Raw genomic sequence first — 15,748 nt, 5'->3', positions numbered from 1 at the left:
TGTCGGAAGAGCAACCGGAAACCTGGCAGCCCTTTGGAACCGCTTGATTGATGGACATCATTTTAGACAGTTTGCTGTAATTGCGCGGGTTCACAAAGTTAACTAAACACCCTGAACTACTCAAATTGGGAAAAAAGCAAAAAAATTAAGATAAACGACCTCCGTGTGAAGTTAAAAGCAAAGTAACCAGAGGCTAATGAAAGTGACGGCTGAGGGTGCGGTGTAATCTACACTGATACATAACACTTACTGATGAATGGGCTGTTTTTACATATTCTGCTTTACTCTCAGGTGTACCACACAGAAGCTCACTCTCAGGGTTAGCTAGTAATGGCTCTGCTAAAAAAGAAATTTGGCTCTAGCTGGTTTCAGATGGTTTAAGCTGGTCTTTAATAGTCAAGGTGATTGGAAAGGTTGTTGGAAAGCTAGTCATCCAGGAAAAAAAATATAACACACCTTATACTGACAAAGTCGGCAGGTTAACCGGCTTCTCACCAGTACTGTGTTTGTTGAATTTGATTTTGGTTCTCTTTAATCATGCTGGTCAATCTATTTGACAACTGTAGTCGTGATGGTTGACCAGAATTGTCAAGCTTGGCTATACTTGTTATCTACCTTGTTCAGGTAGATCATGCTTGTAAACCATTAAATTCAAGCAAAAGTATATCCTATGTTGGTCAACAAGTAAGATTGTCAATCAGCTTAACAAGCTTGATTAGCTTGAGCTGGCCTTTTTTTTCAGCAGAGGGAAAACATGTAACAGCTTCATGTAGGATGAAAAAAAAACAACTTTACTGTTACATCCCGGGAATACTTAACTCCAAAGAAACATCTAAAAAAGTGTTCACCAGCAAACCAGACTTGATATACCAGTTGAAACCATTTTAGGAAAAACGTGAAATTGATCTTCTTATACATGAACATGCATGAACATGAATGAACATGGATGTTTGAACATTTTATGACATGATGTATAGAGCAAACATAAGATTAAACATAATTTTTTGTTCCCTAATTTAAAGGTAAGGTTGTTTCCTTCCCCTTTGAAGGTACCGTTTAGGAAAGATGTTGTTTAAGCAGTAAATAATGTTAACAAATATAATGTACTAAACATGAGACAAAAGTGAAGCTGTGGTAATTTGTTACAGTGGTATTAAATAATTGATAATTGTCATGATTTTCCTTTATAAATCAGCAATTTCAGTTAAATATACCATATAGCATATATTGATTTAAATACCTTTTAGCACTATAATTTGAACACAAAATTAGTTTGGTATGTTCAGTGACCCTTATCTTACATACACAGGTGAAAGGGTTAAGGTGGTTAAGGTTAAGGTGGCCAATAGCAAGTTTTTCTCCTCTTTGCATCTTCTCTGAAAAGTGGCAGCGTGGGAGCCTTAAAACAACTTTCAAATGACCTGAAAACAAAGAGTGTTCAACATCATGGTTTAGAGGAAATATACACTAAGCTATATCAGAGATTGTAGTTGTCAGTTTCCACTGTGAGGAACATAGTGAGGAAATGGAAGACCACAGGCACAGTTCTAGTTAAGGCCCGAAGTGGCAGAACAAGAAAAATCTCAGATAATCAGAGGAGAAGGATGGTGAAAACAGTCATAGTCAACCCACAGACCAGCTCCAAACACTTACAACATCATCCTGCTGCAGGTGGAGTCACTGTGCATCATTGAGCTATTCAGTGCACTTTACACAAGAAGAGACTGTATGGGAGAGTAATGCAGAAGAAGCCTGATTAAACTAAAATTGAGTTATTAGGAGGGTGGTATGCATGGAGGAAAAAGAACACAGTATTCCAAGACAAACACTTTACTGCTCCCCACAGTAAAATTTGGTGGTGGTTCTATCATGCTGTGGGGCCGTGTGATCAGTGCAGGTACTGGGAATCTTGTTAAAGCTGAGGATTACATGAATTCCAGTCAATATCAGCAGATTCTTGAGAACAATGTTCAAGAATCAGTGAGAAAGTTGAAGTATTGTCAGGGCTGTATACTTTAACAAGACAACGACCCTAAACACTAAACACTGCTCAAAATCTACTAAAGCATTCATGCAGAGGAACAAATACAACGTTCTGGAATGATCATCTCAGTCCCCAGACCTGAATATTATTTAAAATCTGTGGTGTGATATGAAGAGGGCTGTTCATGCTCAGAAACCTGAAATCAAACCTGACTGAACTGGAGATGTTTCGTAAAGAAGAATGATCCAAAATACCTTCAACCAGAAGTCAGACTCTCATTGCAAGCTATGGGAAGTGTTTAGAGGCTGTTATTTCTGCAAGAGGAGGAAATACTAAAAATTGATCTTATTTTTCGGTTGGGGTGCCCAAATTTTTGCACCTGCCTAATTTTGCACACTTTTTTGTAAATCCTATAAACTTAATTTTACTTCTCAAATATCACTGTGTTCTTCTGCTATATGATATATTTAACTGAAATTGCTGATCCGAACATCCAATGATTAATAAAGACAAATCATTAAAATGATCAGGGGTGCACAAACTTTTTCATACCACTGTATGTGGTGTAGACACAGAAAAGCTCTATTCACTTTTTTCCCCAGTGTGAAATAAATTAACTAAATAATATTTCAATTCAACTACTTTTAAAGTACTTTAAAAACATAAAACACCATTAAGTACAAATCAAAAGCTGATAAATGTGTTTTAAGGAAGGAATGTACATGTTTAATCTATTCTTAAGCACTGCAGTCATAATTGGCAAATTGCAGTCAATCAAAACATTTTTTATTACGATTACAAAGTGTATCTCATTTCATTTATTGCTCCTTTGGGTGGTGACTGTTGGTTAAAATGTAAACTCACCCAGGACCCTCAATTAAAGGAACATTAAGTCTGGTACCGTGTGTTCGTTCCTCTGGTTTCCTTCTTTCAGTGCCCCGTCCAATTCAGCTGAACAGCAGCAAAGCTGCAATTTCCTGTAATTGAAGTGGAGGTCTCTTGCTGCTGGCCATACAGTACAGGCACAGTTCTGAACTGGATCTGCGACACAGCAGCAGCTTATCTGCTGATAGGGCAGCCTGGGGAGCAAAGGCCCAGCATGACTTCCCAGACATGACAGACAGAAATGAGCCAAAAATCAGAGACGTTAGGAGCTCTGACAGCTTTCCTTATCGAGCATGAAGGAATCCTGCAGAAATCCATATTATGGCAATTAGGGTTGCAACGGTAAAAGGTTTTCATGGTATGAACATCATCTCTAGGAATACAGTACACAGTTTTACAGTATTACTGTATATGGTATTGTTTTCCTATTGTGGTTTTGTTCTTTTTCTTTCTTTTAATTATTATACATTGAACCTAAAAAAAAAAACACAGGATATTTTGGTTGAACAAAAACTATGGTTAAAGCTTCACACCAATAATTAATGGAAATATACAGTTCTGAAAAAAATGAAGACCACTAAAAGAGTTTCTGAATCAGTTTCTCTGATTTTGCAGTTTATAGGTATATGTTTAAGTAAAATGAAATGAACATTTCTCCCAAATTCCCCAAAAATATTGTCATTTAGAGCATTTTTTGGCAGAAAATGAGAAATAAATAATAATGGCTGAAATAACATAAAAGATGTAGACCTTCAGGCCTCAAATAACGCAAAGAAAACAAGTTCATATTAATAAAGTTTGAAGAGTTCAGAAATCAATATTTGGTGGAATAACCCTGGTTTGTAATCACAGTTTTCATGCATCTTGAAATTTTCTCCTCCACCAGTCTTACACACTGCTTTTGGACAACTTAATGCCACTTTATATCCTGTTAGAAACAATTCAAGCAGTTCAGCTTGGTTTGATGGCTTGTGATCATCCATCTTGTTTGTGATTATATTCCAGAGGTTTCTAATTTGGTAAAATCAAACAAACTCATAATTTTTAAGTGGTCTGTTATTTTTTTCCCATGGCTGTATGTAAAATGTTTTAAAATTCCAAATATGCATATTACGTGATGTTAATATTATTAGATTATTTTCGTTATTGATTTATCTGCTGATTTTTCAATAAATCAACTAATGGGATTTTCTCATGGAATTTCTGTTTGGTTGCTTTTTTACCAAATACAGTACCAGTATTAAGGTGTGATAACCATCAATTTCCATACCACAGCACACAAAACAACAGTATACCACAGCAACCCAAACATACAATACTGCAACGCTACAAACATAATCTGACACAATCATTCCATGATGTTCATTTTTATGCAGGATTTTCACATGGAAAAATGTCCCAACTTAAAACAAAAACAAAAATGCATTTATTATTTGTTCTTCACAGTGTTGCAACGCTATGCTGGCCTTGGATGAGAAGAAGTACAACTTTAGACCAAGCATAAAATGTTTTGTTTTATATGCTGCATTTTGTGTTTAGTCTTCATTTCACTTTAATCCTCTCCATTCCAACAAAGTCACAGCAACAAATTATGTTTGACTTTTTTTCCCCCCATCTAGAGTCTAAGATCTTACATTTTTCTCTGAGTTAAAAGAGCAAAGTATTCTCCACGCTGCCTCCCCCATACTTCTGAACAAAGGAGCCGCTAAATTATTTACACTTGGACTGTCATCCCTTGGAGTCAGTTTGCATTCCATAGGTAGTCCAAAACTGCTGTGTCAACAAAACCCAAAGCTTGGGAAAGAGCAGCTTTCTGTGTAGACCAGTGTTTCTCAATTCTGGTCCTCCTGGAGTCACACTGCCTGTACATTTATTCCTTTTTTTATTTTCCCAACACATCTGATTCAACTAATCTGATAACTAACAAGTCCTTTCAGAGTGCCGGGGGGGGGGGGGGGGGGCACTACTAAGTATGTTTATATACAATAAAAAAAATGGAAATCTCAGTCTGTGCATGTGCAAAAACAGACTTGTGGTCCTAGAAATAAGTGAGCATTCTGTAACCCTGCTTTCACACTGGCAGACGACAGAGTGACAAGTGTCAAAAAATGTCCTATAGGAGGGAGTGATGTGCAGCTGCAAAGTGGCAAGTGACATGGCGACAAAATGGCAAGTAACACATTTCCTGAACTTTATGCAAATGAATTATGATGGGGTGATTATTTCAGTAATTCAGCTCAAATTTGTGAAACTTATATATTATATAGATGTGTTACACAGAGCGTAATCTTTTTAAGCATTTATTATTTTTTGTTGAAGATGATTAGGGCTTACAGCCAATAAAAACCTAAAAATCAGTGTCTCAAAAAAATTATAATACTATATAAGACCAATTGGTACTTTTATCAGTGTGGGCAGTGTGCCAAGTCCTGCTGGAAAATGAAATCCACATCTTCATAAGAGTTGTCAGTTACAGCATAAAGTGCACTGACTTTGGACTTGATATAACACAGTGGATCAACACTAGAAGATGAACATGACTCTCAAACCATCACTGATTGGTGGAGACTTCACACTAGACCTCGATCAGCTTGGACTGTGGGTCTCTCCACTCTTCCTCCAGACTCTGCTCCCTTGATTTCCAAATGAAACGCAAAATTTACTGATGGTTAGTGATGGTTTGGAGAGACATGTCATCTGCTGGTGTTGATCCACTGTGTTTTATCAAGTCTAAAGTCAGTGCAGTGTTTTCCCAGAAAATCTTACAGCATGTATCCCTCTGCTGACAACTTTAATGGAGATGTGTATTTCATTTTCCAGCAGGACTTGGCACACTGCCCACACTGCCAAAAGTACAAATGGGTCTTATTTAATATTCAACTTTTCTGAGACACTGATTTTTGGGTTTTCATTGGCTGTAAGCCATAATCCTCAACAATAAAAAATGCTTTAAATGTGTAATACATCTGTATAATTTACGAGTTTCACATTTTGAACTGAATTACTAAAATAAAGTAACTTTTTAATGATATTCTCACTTTTTTGAGACGCACTAGTACATAATGCTATGTGCTTTAAGTTTATTGTCTGATTTCAAAGCAAAAATCTAATAATTGCGTGACTCATGTAAACTCAGTTTTGCCATTATCTTATTACCGAATGTCCACATATTGAAGGAATTATACATTTTTAACTGATTATAAAGTGCATGTAAAGACACGGACTGATGTTCACCTATCAGGAAGAGCACAAAAATGCTAACAAATCTAAGAAAGCTATTAGCCTGTCCTAAAACAATCTCTTTTAGTCACGAGTCAGACAACTTCCAAGTAAAAACGTGTAGATGTTTGCCAGGGGGGGTCTTTCTTGAGCGCATTCTTATCTGTACTGGAGGGAAAGCGGAAAATGCTGACACATCTCAGTTGGGTCTGTGGTCTCTGTGCTGTGCTCTGCCAACTGGCGCACATGATGACGTATTGACAGATGCACTTCTTTCTATTGCCTTCCCGAGGCTGGGAATTCGGTTTGCAGGAGCGTCAAGGGAAATAAAAAAGGGGGGATGCCCAGGGGCCCGGCAAGATGAGGATGAATGAAGACATTCCTGGATGTCAGCAGCAGCAGCTCTATCTGGTCCAGCGGAGGCACGCAGCTAGCAGCTGGAGCTGCACAGGCTGAGCCCAGTGGCTATCGATTTCCTCTCGGCTCGGTCAAATTATCAAAGGCTGCCGGCAGCAGGCTGCTCTTTACCGACACACAAACAACCAGTGGGAGTCCTCAGGGGAGACAACTCGCAGTGCAGCGTGGGGACACTTGATCAATCAATATGACCTTCTCTTAGCGGCTCGTCTAGATCCTCTCCTGCACCACGTCCGGCTCTCGGTGGGGACGAGGGGCCGCTCTTTACCTGAGGGAACGCCACATTACTGTAGTTAGCGAATTGAAACCGTTTGTGAGAGCTGCTGGAGTGACTTTGGAAAAGCAGCAGAGTGTCACAGTTTCAATAAGGAGCCCTCGGGTAAGTCAAGGGCTAAAGGGAAATCATCTCTAAATTCCCTCTCCGGCAAGGAGAGAGAGAAAGACAACTAAACACAGGTGTGTGTAACTCACAGGTCTCAGTTGGCAAATTGACTTTTGCCATTTCCATTCCTCTGTAAAATGGTGCACTCTCTAATTGGATTAGGTCTTTGATAGGAAGTCAAACTTCAGGGGGGCGGGAGTGTTTTCCTCTGGCGAGAGCCAAAAATGCACTGACCCTTGAAGTGTCACCCTCATGAGGCCAGTAACGGTACTGCTGTAAAATGAATCATTCCTTCATACTCACTTTCCCAGAATGGCTCTGTATTCGAGGTGACAAATAGCGACTGAGAGGGAGAGAGCTGAACTGCTGTGCTGTGTAAAGGCTTGGAGGAAGAAAAAAAAAGTGGGGAGAAAAATGAAAAGTGAAGAAAAATGATCATGCCTTATGAGCACTTCTACAGGCTAGGAGGGATAAAAAAAAAAACCTGCAGCAACCTGTCTCCATCAATAAAGTTCATGTTGCACTCCACAGCCTTCACAATACGCAGGGTTAATCTTTATCAGGCCTGTGCCCATTACCTTTCAGGCACTGCGTTTGTCAAAACTCTTCCTCAAAGGGAGAATCCTAGTGTTTGTTGAACCTTATCTTTGAACCGAAGACGTCGTAATAGTGACAAAGCTACCCTGTCCAAAACCTGAATGACATCATCCTTATTCACCAGGTGCACTTCACGTGCAGGAAATTTGCTCTGTTTTGTTTGGTGCTTAAGTGTAAAGCTGTGCATGCTTCACTGACTCTGAAGAGTGCAAAGTTAACCCTGATAGATGGGAGCTATACTCCACTTCGGGTGAACAGAAGAGCGCCAGAAATGACCGCGCTCTTGGCCGTAGCAGGCCAATACGGCACAGTCGCCCACGACGACCACAGCGAGAAGGAACAGGCGGCAGTGGCGGAGGCAAAGGACTGTGGCCGAGTGAGGAAACTAATGAAAGCAGTCTCGAGCAGCCACAGACACAGGAACAATACTGTGGTCACCATTGCTATTAGCAGCCACTAATGGCCTCCAAATGTCCGTGCGCTGATGTCATGGAGAGAGTGGGGGGAGAAAGGAGGCTCCTGGGAAATTGAAATTAATGAGTGTAATCAGTGGCAAACAGCGAAGGAGGCAAGGGCAATTAATATAAACAGGCTACCAGTGGGCTGCAGATCAGTATTAAGATGCAGAGTGGCCACAGAGCACAGCAGATGTCCTGGAGGAGCAGGAGGATGGCAGCACAGACAGCAGGCCAAAACCAACCTGACAGGCTGCTGGCACTCGCCGATAACGTGATCGTTTCCCCATCAGCAGCCGTGCTGGAGGCTCATTAGCATCCACCGCTAGCTTCTTGTTCACACACTAGCCGACCCAAGAGGAAACACACCTGTTCATGTTATGGAACATTGTACAGAAATAAAAACAACTTATACTACCAATTATGCAGAGACCCATCGAGCCGGCCTTTACTTTCCCATTATCGAATGGGAAATCGGCCGGTGCTGGGGGTATCGGCCGGTGCTGAGTACTGAGCTGATACCAGAGCTCTGTTAATGAGCTTACATTTCAAATACCAATATATTGAAGTATCACAAAATGATCATGGTTTACACTGCATTAATTCCCTAAAAAAAAGTATGAATTTTTAAATAGTAGTTTACATGCAGTATTATATGCAATAGAGTCATGCTAGTGGTTCATTTTGTGTAGCGTTTAAACACTGACTTCAGATCCCACTGTTCTAATCGCATAAAAAGTAAGGTTTGCTCTTACTCAGATTTTATATGTACAAAGATGCGGTTTTATGCTTCAACTGTGTTTTATCCGAAGCACTTATGCTAACAGACTAAATAGCTAAGTAGCACAAATTTACAAACACAAAAAATGTAATCTATTAAAAGAGTATACGACATATTTGACAAATTAAATCAAACTGCAGGTCAGTAAAAAAAATCATGCTTACACCAAGTCTTCTTTTAGCTACTGAACATTAATGCAATAGATCCTTGTGTCTAAAAAGCTAAATTAATGCAAATAACAGTGTAAGTGGAGCAAATGAGTTGATGTAGAAAAACACAAACTACTAAAGAGCAGAAACGATCATGTTAAATTATTATTTACATCAAATTATTTATTTGCAATTTAAAGCTCTGTTTCATTTCACTAATTTATCAAGTTAACATTTAACTGTCAGCAGCTAGGCTAGCTAAGCTGGACCATAACTGGTCGTAATTTGTAAATAAATTAAAAATAATAAAATCTGTTTTAGCAAAGAGTTTTATAAAGTAATTTTTTCAAAACCTTTTAACTTACTTTTACAGATTCTGGAAATTTGATGTCATGAAAAACTCTTGTATCTCCACTATGGCAGCTTAACAGGAGAATTTCTAATGGTCAATGACAGAAAGAAAAAGTTATTAGAACGTTCCTATCACAACATTCTCAGTTAGACAAACACTAATTATATATTATCTAAAAATTAAAAACCTAAACATTTAAATATTTTAAAGTAACAGAAACATAATAACACTAATACCACACAGATGTAAATATTTAATGAATTTCATTTTTCTAAACTACAGAACTGAAACATTTGTTTAATAAAATGTTTTAAAAACTTCTATCACTCAAATGAAAACTCATATTCAACTGTGAGGATAAATAAAAAAGCTTCACCCAATGTTTAAAAATGTTCTAGGACTGTCCAGACAACTTGACAGAAGGAATGTTCCAAGAACCAAAAGCCTTTGCTTAACATTAATGTTTAAAAAAAAAGTTAAAATAACCAAGTATTGTTATCTTGGCCAGTACCATCCTAATTTTAACCCATTCACTGAACTATACAATAAGAATAACAGTACTTACAAAATAAATAAACATTGTTTAAATATTAAGTAATGTCTAATAATTACTTATTAAGTGACAATAGTTAAGCATTTATTATACATTACTACATTTAAATGCTTAAAAAGTTTGTAAATAATAATGAAGTGAGACATTAGTTTAAAATAAATATATATATATATATATTAATTAACAAGTACTTGATACATTCTGTTATTGTAAAGTGTTATCAATTTGTTAAGTTTAGCAAAATTCTCCTGAATCTGGACTGTATTTCCTGCTTAAATAAATACATGTAAATGAATTGTAATAAAAACAGATATATAAGACTGGCATGGGAAAAGTTTGAAAAAGGCTGCACTATTCATTTCTTTAACTACAGGAACAGTCTCTCCCACTGAGTTGTGTGTGTTGTTCTGAGCGCTCAGCATTCCTCTGTCTATGCGATATAATGATGCATATCTAAGAATAGACCAGAGAAAAGTGACATTCGTCAGCCAGCCTCACCAGTAGACTCAGTTTGAAGTTAAATGAAACAATGATTTCTGTTGGTACGCCCCTTTCTAAATATAGATGCTCAGCCAACAGATCCTGCAGATGAAGGCAGTGGCACTGCTGTGCTTCGGGAAGGGTCGCACTCTGAGTCTTAACTTAACAGAATCTGATTTACGCAGCAAAGTTTGAAAGAGAAACTTTCATCAGCTTCTCTCATTAATGGAAAAAAAAGAAAGGTCTTTTAGCACGACAGCCAATCCAGAAACAACTGCTCCATACACCCCACAACTCACTCTTTATTAATTCATTTCAAGTCTGTTTGCTTTATATGCAAGATCACATCTCTGTTGTACATCAACCGGCAACATCTCAACTCAAACCAATAAATCTAACCTACAGGCCATCACCCAAATTAGCGAATTAGAGAATGGAGCTACAGCATGCGGCAGTGTTTCAGGCCCTGCTTTTCTCCTACAGACGCACAGCAGCAAGCAGCTAATAAACACTGGCTTTCCATTGAACACATCTTGTCATATTGATAAACAACATTTCATTCAATTAAGAAATCACTGATCAATATGGTGGCTGTCAGAGTTAAGCAGAACAATTACCTGCCTCTGACAGGATCATGGACTCACCGATCAATCTTTAAAACAAGTTTCTAGACACTGCCAGCGCAACAATAAATATTACAAACTTTAAATTTTATTTTGTCATTAAATAATACATATGAAATAAAGTAATGTAATAGTTTTTTGCTGCTTGAGTGCTCCGACTCTGACCAGTTTCCAAACAATTGCTTTAAAAGCTTTTGCTTTGGCCTAGGATCAACAGAGACATCCATTCAATTAGTAAAGCGACTGCGGCCCCATGTGGACATGTTGTGAATTGTAGCCTCCATCCATGTTAATGAAGACAGTAGAATATCAATCCAAAAGTAGTAAATGAAGGTTAATTAAAAAAAAAAATATATATATATATATATATATATATGGCCCTTGATTTTTTTTTTTATTATATATTTTATTAATTAATTAATGTAAAGTTACTTGACACAAAATTAAATGAAAAACAAATGCTAAACAAATTTTTCTAATTAATCTATTTTGAAGCATTGGCCAGGGATTGGCCTCGTCAGAGTCAGTGGTGGTACAAGAAGGGATTAAACATTTAGGCCCTATTTGGGTTGTAGAGTGCACATGAGGGCCTAAATGGGACCCCCTGTTAGCTCCACATAAAAATATTTTGTGTAGGGAGTAGGCACTGAAGATTTTGCTGACCATGATGATGCATGTTAGAGCTAGAAAAGCACCACCGGCACTTTTATCTGTGTAATAACATTGCAGCTGGGCAGTAAAGGGCTATTGAAGTCAATATTTTAAAACAGTGTACTCCCAGACTCTGCATTGAAAGTCAGGGTGTAGTATACTGGATGGCAGCTTCACACACTAAGGTTCACACTAAGGTAAAGTAAAGCCCCCAATGTCAAGCTGTGTGCCTATATTTTCTTCTCTTTGGTAGTCTCATCAAATTCCTCGCAAAAAATTCCTGAAAAATATAACCTATAGAATATCACTTAAATCAACAAAGGATGAGTGATACTGTGCTATTGTTTTAGACAGTCTGTAAGTGTTTTCAAGCATTTTGCTAGAAACAATCTAACAATTCTGACATTACATTTTATGATCCTGGATTTGAAAGGTACTAAAGGCAGTGTTGGGCACGTTACTTTGAAAAAGTAATTAGTTATAGTTACTAGTTACTTCTCCAAAAAAGTAACTGAGTTACTAACTGAGTTACTCCACTATAAAAGTAACTAGTTACCAGTAAAAGTAACTACTGCGTTACTTTTGTGTTACTCGCCAGATTCTGGCGTTTATTTCAATGCTCTTATTCCCATCACTGACTATAGACCAATTTAATCAAGCCTAAACCAAGACAAATAATCATGGTAATACATTTAAGTAACATAGTCTTTACTTTATATGTTGCAGTATAGTGAAAAACTGAGGAAATACATCAAATTAAAGCATAACATTGTATATGAATGAAGAAGCAGTTTAGCCTATTAGATATACAATCTTTCATCATGCAAGTAATCAAGAAACAAATTTGTTATTTCGTATGTAAAGGGACTCGACATTGTATTAAATGCTCAATTGTACTGATTGAACACAATATTTAATACACATGGCCGTCACATGTTAATTTAATTGTTGTGAGGCAGTCATAGATATACATATGCTTTTTAAAAATAAAACTTACAGCCAATCAGATAATGATTATTTTGTATTTATTTCTAATATTGCAAGTTTCAAAATCAAAAATCGGTTTTATTTAATTTTTAAATCCCATCTACCAAGTTTTTTCTTAAAATTTGTCGTTTTGAAAAACAGCGACAAAAGAATGACTCTGCACGCTCATTACAATTTTTACTGCAGTCCAACACTTAACACATATTTCGGAGTTTCTGCTCTTAAGGGGGTTGCACAATCTTTATGAGAAACACACATCCCTATTAAAGAAAACCCAGAGTCACAATGATCCACAGACGCCAGCGAACTGTATTTTTGAACGTGTGCGTCACAACTGGCCAAAACCACTTATTAAAAAGGGGTAAGCCAAGTGCCATAAAGACAGGAGGCGAGCAGCTTGTTATTTTTCTTTCTGTGAGGAGAACAGGAAAAAGATCAATGGCTGCGGTGGCCTCTCTGGCCACAACTATGGCACTCGCAGGCATTAAAGGCCAGCTCAAGAAAAGATATTACCAAATGTCAGCCTTTGAGGCCGGTGCCAAGAATAATTTCCCACATGTCACATTTCCCACTAAAACCACTCCCTGCACTCCTCCTACCATCTCCACTAGCACACACACACACACACACACACACTCATCACAGAGCAACGGAGAGGGGCTGCTTTACATATTGCTTGACAGGAGAGGGAGGAGAATGAGTCTGAGCTATCTCTACTCCACAAAAGGCTGTCAAAGACAAGTTGTGTTTGTTTGTGTTCAAAAAACACCTTTGGCATTCTCCTCTGCATATTAAAATAAGGGCGGTGCCTTAAGGTGATTCTTTAAAACAGTATGTTTCCAGACTCTAACAAATTACAAAGCAGAAATGAGTAAGACATGAGTTAAGAGTCAGGGGACTTTACTGATTCATGTCGATGCTACAAGATACAAAGAATGTGCAAAAACCACTTCAGACTGGCCACAAAGACAAAGTTCATCATGCACAACTCATCCATGTCTCAAACGACTGGCAACCATTTCAGACATCCAGGATTTAGATCGATAAAATCAGGATAAGGCAAATAAAAAGATCATTGTTTTGAAGAAGAACTTCCATGAGTAAGCAATTCCATGCCTTGCGGTCATTTCCAAATCTTAATAATGCCTATTGGAAGCACATGTCTCATTCTCTTACTCGGAAAGTAATTCCCTAAAGGCCAACAAAGTATACTGGCATTTGTAAAGTCAGCAGCATATTTTATATTTATAGGTAATCTGGACTGTCGGGTACACAAGTTACTAGTTTTGGCATTTACTTACATTCCTAGATGATAAAAAGCACCAGTCTGAAACTTCCAGAATTCTGCATAGAAACAGAGGAACAGAAGATCATATTTGGAAACACAACTATCAAAAAGGCATTATGCAATAGAATAATTAAATCAACCAACAAAAACTGTCCTGTTTCCAGATTGGCCTTCAGTGGAGTTCAAAACAAGGAAATATTATGCCTTATGGCTAAAATACTGTCAAAATTTTACTGAATTTAAACTAGAAGCATGAAATAAAAAATGTACCTTTTCATGTACATTCAGAAGACAAATCTACAGCACACTAAGACAAGCTTAAAGTTCGAGTTAAATGAAAAGTACATTTTTCTAATGTATTTAAACATTAAGTTATATTTAATGTTTGGCATGAGGTAAACATACGCTACATTAAAAAGATTAGTAAAACTGCCCCACCCTTAGAGAGGAATTTGGTGATTTTTATCTTAGCATATTTAATGCTTTTCCAACAAACTCAATTTGACTAATGGTGGTGACATAAACCAGATATCAGCAGTGTTTAATGCTTCTATAAGGTACCTTACACAATTTATTTCCACAAAATGTTTACACATGGATGGATGTGCAGCGCCTGAGACATTCTGATGGTTTTGAAAGAAGATTTTTGCCTTAATCCATTTAAGACAGGGAACTACACTCACATTTTACACTGAAATTCCATCACTAATGGAGAACTAGAATGAATGAATGTGTATGTGATTGCTTCAAGAGTTACTTGTCGGTTTGCATGGAGAATTCTTGCCAGATGCCGCCGGTCACTATCATCACTAACCACCAACTGAGCTGTACACTGTGGGTGGTAATGTCTTCGATGATGACAGAATGTCCTATGCATCTGTTATCCAGTATCAATATGATTTTAATATGTTATTTAACTGTCTATTACACACATTAAAGCTGTCAATGTAAGGTTATGGCAGGTTTAGGTTAGGTAGCTAGCTAGGTTAGCATTAATGCATACACTGTTTTGCATAATTTCATTTACACAATTCTCAGGCATTTATAGATATAATTGATATATCTAGTTAGTTAGCTAGTCATCTCAGCTATTTTAATCCACTTGTACCACTTAATTGTTTTACATTACTAAGTTTATAGCTAGCTAAGCCTCTAGCAGCATTGAGCTAACTAGCTAACCTAACACTACCTTTTAGTTGTCTTGCTAGCTAGCTAGCTTTAGCTACATTTCAAAGGGAAATTTAGGGCCAAAAGTAGAACACAGCTTCAAAAATTAATTATACATTTAAATATACTCAGTAATCATATAAATATATGCTAATATGAGCCTATAGCTAGCTAGGTTAGTAGTGACTCATGGTGTAGTTAGCTAACAGCTAGCTAACTAGTTAGTTAATTAACTTGGCTCTCTGCCTATTTGCTAATAATGTAGCCGGTTAGCTATGTTAGTTATCTAAGCTTTTAGCTTGCAATGTTAACTTACTTAATTAACTGGCAAAAGTTCTGTAATTTAGTTTATATAATGCTCTGCAGACCTTAAATAACTACTAACCTAAGCTACTTGTACCTCAGATTTTGAGGAACAGTACTTTACTCTTCACTTACCTTCTACACAGACTGGCACCCTCTAAAGTAAACCAGATTATACTGGAGTAAAGAGGAGAAAACGGAAATAAACCGTTTTTGTTTGCACTATTTAACCAACCACAAGCTTCAAAAACATGCATTTTCTTTTAAAGAGGCTTATTTATCCTTTTCTTTTCACAAAAGCACATCATGTAAAAAAATCACAAAGAACATTTAAAAAAAGAACACTTCTGAAAGTAAAACAAAAGCAAAAATAAACCACAAAACAAAAATGAGTCAAATGTTAAGCAAGTGAAACGTAACTAAAACAAAAAACAAAGCCACGCAACCGATAAGGAAACAAGGTATACAAATAAGG

This window comes from Astyanax mexicanus, chromosome 11, assembly GCF_023375975.1.
Source record: "Astyanax mexicanus isolate ESR-SI-001 chromosome 11, AstMex3_surface, whole genome shotgun sequence".
In the NCBI taxonomy this organism is placed as follows: domain Eukaryota; kingdom Metazoa; phylum Chordata; class Actinopteri; order Characiformes; family Acestrorhamphidae; genus Astyanax; species Astyanax mexicanus.
This window is presented reverse-complemented; position numbering follows the sequence as displayed.